Raw genomic sequence first — 9,047 nt, 5'->3', positions numbered from 1 at the left:
TGCCCGTGACCAAGCCTGACTTTTAGTGCACCAAGTTCCTGTGTGTTTCTCCATCTCTAGGAATCTCAGAGCGCAAAGGGAAGGCAGGATTTCAAAGGTTGCACCACGTCTCATTGAAGTGGCTGGTGTTTCTCACACAGCATTTTTATCTCCATCTTGCTAAGTGCAGATGATGCCAGGAGAAGAAATGGGTAGGGATGTGTCTGTTTGTATTGTAATCTATAGCCATTCTTGCTGGGGTACACTGTGCTTGGTAATGTTGTTGGGTTATTTTCACTAACTATCTTTAAATAGCCACACCTCACTCAAGAATTGTCTGGTTTTATATGTGGGGAGAAAATTCTCCACATCACCCACCCCCTCCTAGTTTCTTGAGGGTATGTGGTGTGAGCATGGTGTGTGTGGTAACATGTGTGGTGATGTGGAGGTCAGAGGACTGTGGTGGGTATCTCTCCTGTCCACTTTGGTTTTGGAGATGAGGTTTCTCACTGGGCTTGCCATATTGGCAACTGTTGACTGCAAGCCACATAGTTGTGGGGTTTTTAAACTGCACTTGGCTGCTCAGCTGGGTTCCAGGAGGTAGAACTCAGGCCTTCAAGCTTGGCAAGCATTTAAAGACAGACACCATCTCCCTTGCCCCTCACCTCATAGTTCTAATGATAATTCAACAGTTTAATTGAGTCCCTCTCCACATTCTCAGATTATCTTCCAAATGAGCTGACACACTCCCTTTGAAATGTAAGGGTCTGTCACCTATGTATAAAATGTAAAATTTGCATGAAATCCAGAGATCTACAACTTCTTTTTTGTCATGTGGATTGGTGTTGTACAATTTATCCCCATGTGTCCAAGAATTAAGCTGGTTACACACACATTTATTCACTTGCCTGTTGGTACCCTCCTGGTTTCTGCGTGCACGCGCGCGCGCGCGCGCGCACACACACACACACACACACACACACACACACACACACACACACACACAGCCAGAGCCAGAATTAGCAGACGTTCTTCACTTTTGGCAAAATACTGGCAAGCAAACTTTACAGGGCTGATGGAGAACCAAGTCTTGCAGGCACATCTTGAATTTTGTTCTAGTGAATGAATGCATTACATAGTATCCTGTGCATGAGCTCTTAATTTGAAGCCCATTTCAGCAAGATCTCGAACAACTGAGACTATGCTGGCCTCTGTAGCTTTAAAAGTGGTCACCCATTCCATCTGGACAACTGCCATAGTCACCAGGACGGGGTGGCTTTTGTTCTGGTGGGATGTCCAAGGGGAGCCCCGGTGCAGTGCCTAGTGCCATCTGCTTCCCGCGGTCTTAGAGAAGTCAGGGCGGAAAAGTTTGAGGCACAAGCCCCTTTCTTGCATCGTAGGCGAAGGAGAGGCGGGAGGAACCCAAGGGAGGGTGGCAGAGCCAGCCTGGGAGGCGCGGTCTCCGTGAACGCGTGAGAGCGCGTGAGAGAGAGGGAGGGACGCGGGGCGCGGCGGGGAGGCGGGAGGGCGCCAGGACGAGGCAACGGTCTCGGTGGCTGCATGGAAACCCAGAGGGTCCAGGAGGACTGAAAAGGACCGGAGCCCAGCAGCGGACTGAGAAGGGAGGGGGCGGGGCGCAGGACCCAGAAGCTGGGACTAGGCTGAGGCCAGAGGGGCGGGGGCTTCGAGCTGCAGGCGGGTGGAGTCCGGGTCCTCAGCGCATCCCCACCCGTCTGTGCGTGGTGGCTGGGCGCCCAGGAACAGAGCCCTGTCGGGACCGTCGCTGGATCGCCGGGCACCGGGCTCAGAGGACCGTTCTCCAGCAGGTAGGGGCGGCGGCGGGGGATCCCTCGCATGAGGGAACTTGGAGTAGCCTCGGTCTGGGATCCTGCAGAGTGTGGAGTCCAACCTCGCAGGGTCCCCAGCGCCTGTCCCAGTTGCCTTGGTGAGCGCTGGACAGGAGCGGGGGTTTAGGGCGTGGAGAAGCGGTTTCTCTGGGACCTTCCCAGCACGGGATCGCAAAGACCCTGCCAGCTTTGGGATATGGGAAAGAAGGCCAAGATCAGAATCCTTCTCCGAACTCTGGATCTACGCAGAAGGAGACAAAACTGGCAATTTGTAGGAAGAAGCTGCTAGTTGCTATGGGAGATGCGGAGCTGACACCTATGCGACCGCTCCTGGGGGAGCGGTGGGATGCCACTTCCTCCTCTTCCTCGGGCATGGAAAAGAGACTTGGGAGAACAAAGATGTAGGCAGGAGCTTGCCAGCTGGTGCCTCTCTCACTGGTGCCTCTGACCCCTGGCCTCGACCTGATGTCAGCCCTTTGTTTTAGAGGCCAGGACTAAGTGAGGGGCAGGTCAGTACTTGCAGTGCTCGCCTCCCAGGGCCACAAAGCCTGCCTTCCCTGGCTGGGTTAACGCAGTTGGGTTGGTGGGAGCTCTCCTTTTTCACTAGTCCCTTGGATACCTTCTAAAGGAAGCACGGGATCTTCTGAGAGTTCTCTAGCTATGTGTACCTTTTCTGCACTTATGGCTCAGGATGGATTTGGGGTCAGTGTGATTAAAAATCTTGCCTTAAAGCACTTGCCACCTGAAGAGGCTATTAGTCGCTACAGAAAACATCAAGGAACCAGATCAAGTGAGCCCCACAAGAGGGAAGGGTTAGAGACCAGGGGTGTGTGCAGGTGTGTGCATGTGCAGGTGTGTGTGTGTGTGTGTGTGTGTGGTGTGAAGCTTTAACCACTTTAGTGGGGCTTTCTTTGAGAGTCTTGGGAAGTCTCTGGTTTCACCCAGAGTGACAGTTGCCCCACAGTATTACCGTAGCGTGCAAGGCTCTTGCAGCCTTGTCATGCCTGTCCTGAAGCATTTAGCTTAGAATCGAGAGGAGGCAGCAAAGTCACCCAGGAGATCTTGGAACGAAAGCCAGGCTCAGGAATGGCCACAGTGGACCTGTCTGAACAGAGTTTCTTACAGCTGCCAGGATTGCTTCACGTTTGCTCCCAGCACCTTTAAAAGCTTTGGAGGCAGTCTGTCCCCTCTCTAGGGAAGGTGTTCTGAACGTGTCAAAGCTGTTTTAATTGTTCACGTTACGGATGCATGTGATGGACAGCTAACCTTAGCGTGAATCTGAGGCCAGTGCACGTGGAGACCTGTGTGAGCCAAAGGATTTACATTTAGTGGACTTTGCGGCAGCCAGGGTATATGTCATTGCTTTCTAGCCAGAATTAATACAGACTCTATTGCATGCCATTAAAGTCATCTGGAATGTAATATTTGTTTACTAGAGGAATAATTACTTTAATCAAAATGTCATCTAGAGAGCCTAATGCAGTCGTTAAGTTCATTTGAGTCCCCAGAGAACTGGGGCTGCCGTAATAAAAAGAGCTGATATGTTCTGTGCACACTTACTCTGTGCACACTTACACTGTGCACACTTACTCTGTGCACACTTACACCGAAACGGCTGAAGCGCCTTGTGTTGGCACTCTCTTCTGTAAAGACAATCTCTCCCTGGGGATGCTCTAAGACCAATACTCCAGTGGCTGCTACACCGAGTCATTAGTGTTATCTGTGGGCCGTTCTGTACTGTACAGATAAAAGAGTGTCTGCAGAATGGGAGCCCTCTGCAGGACACAGGCCTTCCTTCCTTAATCCATGAATGTTCCTGAAGGAGGCTACGTAAAAATTTGAGCATCTCTGAAGGAAAATTGGCTGGATTCCGCTGCATCCATGCGCAGAATTCCCATGGGACTCAGACGTGCATGCTTGTGTTTGTGCATGTGTGTATGTATAGCCTGCAGGGAGTGAGCATGCTAACCATCAGCTACACGTGTGGGGGGAAGAATTGCACCAGACCTGGGCTAGTGGCGAAAATGGTGTTACTCTCCGTGAGGCCCAGGGGTCAGTGACATTCAGCACATAAAAAGGAACTCTGACGTGGATTTTCTCAGGCTCCTATTCCACTGGAGAAGCCACCAATCCTCAGAGGACTTGGGTGGTTTTGTCGGTTTGTTTGTTTTGTGATTGTCTTTAATTACCAGCTGGATGTGTGCAGAGTTACTGAGTCCCACTGTCCAAGTCCTCCCGGCGTGTTAGAGTTGTGGGGAGTGGGAGGGGCTTGGTGACACGGTCCTGAGGGGAGAACCGGCAGGAACTGGATAGAGTTAGGTAGAATGGGACATTGGTCGTTTGCCTCCTCTGTCCCAGGCATTCTTCTGGCCACTCCCTTTTAATAGACTCTGGTCTGTAAACGGTGCAACTCAGTTTTCCTCAAGATTTCCACTGTGCTAACGTGAACATCAAGGGGACAAGAAAGCTGTACTGACATAATCCAGCATAGAATTCGATGTTGTGAGTGAGGAAAAATGCCAGGTCATAAAAGCGAGAGCGTTTCACCAGAAATACCAGGTAACAGGCACCAGGACTGTCCGTTTTCCCCAGAGGAGCTGAAGGGCTCACCCCAGGGACACCGCCTTCCCTGAGTTGCCTTTCTAAAATCTTCCTTGATCTTCCTAGTTCTCATGCCTGTGAGGCAGGCCATGTGTGGTCATCAATTTCAGATTCCCGATACCAACCACTGAATCCCATGCGCTCCCGCTTTGTGGACTCCAACCAGGGACAATGAGCCATTCTGTCGGGGTTGTGAGATGCACATGGCTTTCTCTGTTTCCTTCTTCAATATGCTTCCCTCCCATGGCTTCCTATAACTGAGTGGTATGGGCTGTGTTGTTGTTGTTGTTGTGTGTGTCCTGTCTCCAAGGTTTCTTTGTCTTCCTGGTCTCCCATCTTGCCCTGGAAACTTCTTCCTAAGAATTAAAGCAATGTTTTTTAAAAATGAAGGAACTAATTGGCCAATCAACTTGTGTCTCAATATCATGGACATATGTATTCAAAGGAATGAACCAAACAGTGTCTTTCAGACAACATATAGTTGTTAGGAAATATACTATCAGCTCTTATGCAGCATTTCCTGGAAGTGTCCTGGGACGGCCTTAAAAGTGACCCACTTGGATATGTCGACAAGGAGTAGACTCACAGTAGTTTGCCTTCATGGTTGGCTTGACCGGATTATGACACTCATAGGGTATTGCTGTGTGTTGGCAAGGCAATTTTGAAGAGTTAACTGCAGGCCAAGACCAGTGTGCATGTGGGCAGTAACATCACACGGGCTGGGTGCAGTGAGTAAAGCCAGAAAGGTTAGAAATCATTCTCTTCCCAGTGCTTCCTTATGTGTGCAACCAGAGGCCACTTGCTGTAGAGCCTTCTCCATCACGATAGGGCTTCTTCAAACTGTGAGCCCAAGTGAACCTCTTGTCCCCTAAGTGGCTTCTTGTCTGGTGCGGTCAGAGTGGGGATGAGAACATTTATACATGGTAAGTGATTGAAGCTTGCAATAGCTTAATTCTGCAGAGAACAGAACACACAATTCAGGTGGAGTCTGGATTCCCTAATGATGTCTGGAAAGGAAAGGACTTCCCTCGTGGTACCTGGGAAGGATAGGATTTCCCTCGTGGTACCTGGGAAGGATGGGATTTCCCTCGTGGTACCTGGGAAGGATGGGATTTCCCTCGTGGTACCTGGGAAGGATGGGATTTCCCTCGTGGTACCTGGGAAGGATGGGATTTCCCTAGCTCACCCTAGACCTGCAGACTCAGACTCTGATGATAAGACACAAATATCCCTGGGTCATTTTTCTGTGAGATACCTTTTGTAGACCACTGAGTCCAAGGAATCTAAGCTTGTGTCCATCCGCCTGGAGTCAGCTTTCTATCCTGCTTAAGCATAAGCTGTAAGGATTTTCTTTGATGGTGATTCTTGTTACTATGATAACCAGGAAAAGCTGACAACACACCAGGGCATAATTCAGAGAATCTTTAGATTCGCATTATGTAATTGCAGCCTAAAGTAATTATACACAATATTAATAATTTCAAAGGCACTGCTATTTTCCAGTAGCAAGTTAATGCTGTGATTCCTTTGTGCCTTCCCTCCCTTCCTTCATCCTTCTCTTTGTGTCCCTGTGATCTTTCTTTTTTCCCTCCCTCCCTCCCTTCTTCTCTCCCTCCCTTCCTCCCTCCCTCCCTCCCCCTCTACCCTTCTCTTTCTTTCTTTTTGAGAATTAAGAGTTTGTTTCTATATTTAGCTAGGTATATATAATAACATACACACAGGATTTAAAAATATTACACACACACACACATACACATATACACATGCACACACACATACGCGCACACACACATACACACATGCACACACACATACACATGCTTGCACACGCGTGCGCGTGCGCACACACACACACACACACATTATCTGACATATATATAATTTTGCTGACTATTAGAAACAAACCGGCCTGGTGCTTGTAAGTTCTACATAGTTCAAGACTCAGCCCCCTGCCACTATCTACCTTTCTGAGCCCTGCCTCTCTCCCTCTACTCCCTACTCCCCCACCTCCCTCCCTGTTTGGCTCAGGTTGGCTCTGTGATCCCCCTTTTGTCCTCTTGCCACCCCCTATTCTTGCTCCCCTCCTTGCCTCCTTTCCCTCCTGCTCCCCAGCACTGCCTGCCTGAGTCTGTGCCCTCCTTGCCCTCCTTCAGTCAGTGACTCTGTTTTGTCTTCGACCTCTGTCTGCCTGCAGGACCCTTCCCTGCTGCTGGGCACAGCACCTGATTCCTGGTACGTAAAACAGACCCCGCTTTCTCTCGCTCTGTGTTGCTGCGTTGTTGTGCGACCACGGTTGTCTCATTTGTGGGCTCTGTTCTCTTTTCTCCCTCCCCCACTTTATTCCCCATCAGTCATGGAGACACCAGCGTTTATCTCATGAATATTGCTCAGATTAGTTTTCCCTATTCTGACCTTCCCTGGCTGCCCCTATCTAGGCTTCATCAGTCCCTGCCAGGGCTCAGGAACCAGACCCTCATCCATCTTCCTGTTCTACCTTCCCCTCCGAGTTAGACTTACAGTTGCCACAGTGATTTGTCTTAAATGCAAATTTGGCCATGAGACCACTTGCTGCAGGGCTGCAGCGATTTCTGGTTGCCCACCGAGTAAACCGCAGGCTCCTCTGAGCTATGAAGTGTGCACCATTCACCCACACCTCTCCTGTCTTTCGCCTCTCAGCTCTTCTACGCCTCTTAAGCCACGTCCTTTGCTTTATACAGCGACTGGCGTGCTCTCCACAGAGGCCTTAGCCTTGGTGACCCCACTGGTACTCATTTTCTTGGAGACTGGCTGTGAACATCCTTTAACTCTGCTCCGCACATCTTGAAAAACACCTTCTCGAAACAGCCAGCACCATATCCGTTCCTCTCCCGACCCTCCATGTATGAGAACATCCTGGTCTATAAACTTGGAGCTACTAGGCTGTGCTTCTGTGCTTCTTTTTCTGTTCTGTGGTCATCACCCCCTTTCTTTCCTAGGTTGGGCGGGGTCCTTGTGTAGAGGCGACAGGTGTGGGTATTAATGAAAGGAAAGCGGCTTCCAGATTGCAAGCCTATCCCGAAATAGTCCAGCCCCATTGTCTTGACCTACGGGGCCCCTTAGGTTGCAAGCCTATCCCATAATAGTCCAGCCCCGTCGCCTTGACCTATGGGGCCCCTTAGGTTGCAAGCCTATCCCGGAATAGTCCAGCCCCGTCGCCTTGACCTATGGGGCCCCTTAGGTTGCAAGCCTATTCCATAATAGTCCAGTCCCATCGCCTTGACCTACGGGGCCCCTTAGGTTGCAAGCCTATCCCGGAATAGTCCATCCCCGTCGCCTTGACCTATGGGGCCCCTTAGATTGCAAGCCTATCCCGGAATAGTCCAGCCCCATCGTCTTGACCTACGGGGCCCCTTAGGTTGCAAGCCTATCCCGGAATAGTCCAGCCCCGTCGCCTTGACCTATGGGGCCCCTTAGATTGCAAGCCTATCCCGGAATAGTCCAGCCCCGTCGCCTTGACCTATGGGGCCCCTTAGGTTGCAAGCCTATTCCATAATAGTCCAGTCCCATCGTCTTGACCTACGGGGCCCCTTAGGTTGCAAGCCTATCCCGGAATAGTCCAGCCCCGTCGCCTTGACCTATGGGGCCCCTTAGATTGCAAGCCTATCCCGGAATAGTCCAGCCCCATCGTCTTGACCTACGGGGCCCCTTAGGTTGCAAGCCTATCCCGGAATAGTCCAGCCCCGTCGCCTTGACCTATGGGGCCCCTTAGATTGCAAGCCTATCCCGGAATAGTCCAGCCCCATCACCTTGACCTATGGGGCCCCTTAGATTGCAAGCCTATCCCATAATAGTCCAGCCCCGTCACCTTGACCTACGGGGCCCCTTAGGTTGCAAGCCTATCCCATAATAGTCCATCCCCGTCGCCTTGACCTATGGGGCCCCTTAGATTGCAAGCCTATCCCGGAATAGTCCAGCCCCGTCACCTTGACCTATGGGGCCCCTTAGGTTGCAAGCCTATCCCATAATAGTCCAGTCCCATCGCCTTGACCTATGGGGCCCCGTCTAACTTTCTGCTTGCCTCTACCCTCTCTGCATCATCCCAGATCCTCCTCATGCTTCTGACTTCCTCTAGTCCCTGCTTCACACAGAAGTCTACCTCATTTTACAGGCCAGAAAAGTAGAACCCAGAGCCCAAGGGACTCAGGTTACATGGCTGGCTCGTCTTAGCACCATGCTTGTGTGACAGTCTCCTATTTACCCTGTGCTCTTACCAGCTTTTAAGAGTAACGATAATAACCTCCTTAGAAGTGTCATTCAGGCTGGGCAGTGCTGGCGCACGCCTTTAATCCCAGCACTCAAGAGGCAGAGGCAGGCGGATCTCTGTGAGTTCAAGGGCAGCCTGGTCTACAGAGTGAGTTCCAGGACAATCAGGGTGACACAGAGAAACTCTATCTCAGGAAAGAAAACGTGCCGTACTGAAAACCAGCTGGTGGAACAGCATGTGACGGCAGGACGTGTGGTCTGTGACCGCTGATGGACAGCCTGGGCTGCTGACAGCAGGACGTGTGTGGTCTGTGACCGCTGATGGACAGCCTGGGCTGCTGACAGCAGCAGGACGTGTGTGGTCTGTGAACGTTGATG

At 51.0% G+C, this 9,047-nt stretch overlaps 1 protein-coding gene across 1 annotated transcript in view; it reads left to right on the top strand.

Annotated features, from left to right (window-relative positions):
* The first annotated feature begins 1,689 nt into the window (after positions 1–1,689).
* Myo16 (myosin XVI) overlaps positions 1,690–9,047 on the top strand; it is a 473,090-nt gene continuing 465,732 nt past the window's right edge. The window contains exon 1 of the mRNA XM_087900756.1: positions 1,690–1,805. The gene's annotated coding sequence lies outside the window, so the exon portion shown is untranslated. The remainder of the gene's footprint in view (positions 1,806–9,047) is intronic.

This window comes from Myodes glareolus, chromosome 23 (assembly GCF_982192425.1).
Source record: "Myodes glareolus chromosome 23, mMyoGla1.1, whole genome shotgun sequence".
Classification (NCBI taxonomy): domain Eukaryota; kingdom Metazoa; phylum Chordata; class Mammalia; order Rodentia; family Cricetidae; genus Myodes; species Myodes glareolus.
The sequence above is the reverse complement of the archived record's forward strand: the minus strand, read 5'-3'. Positions and strand labels throughout refer to the sequence as shown.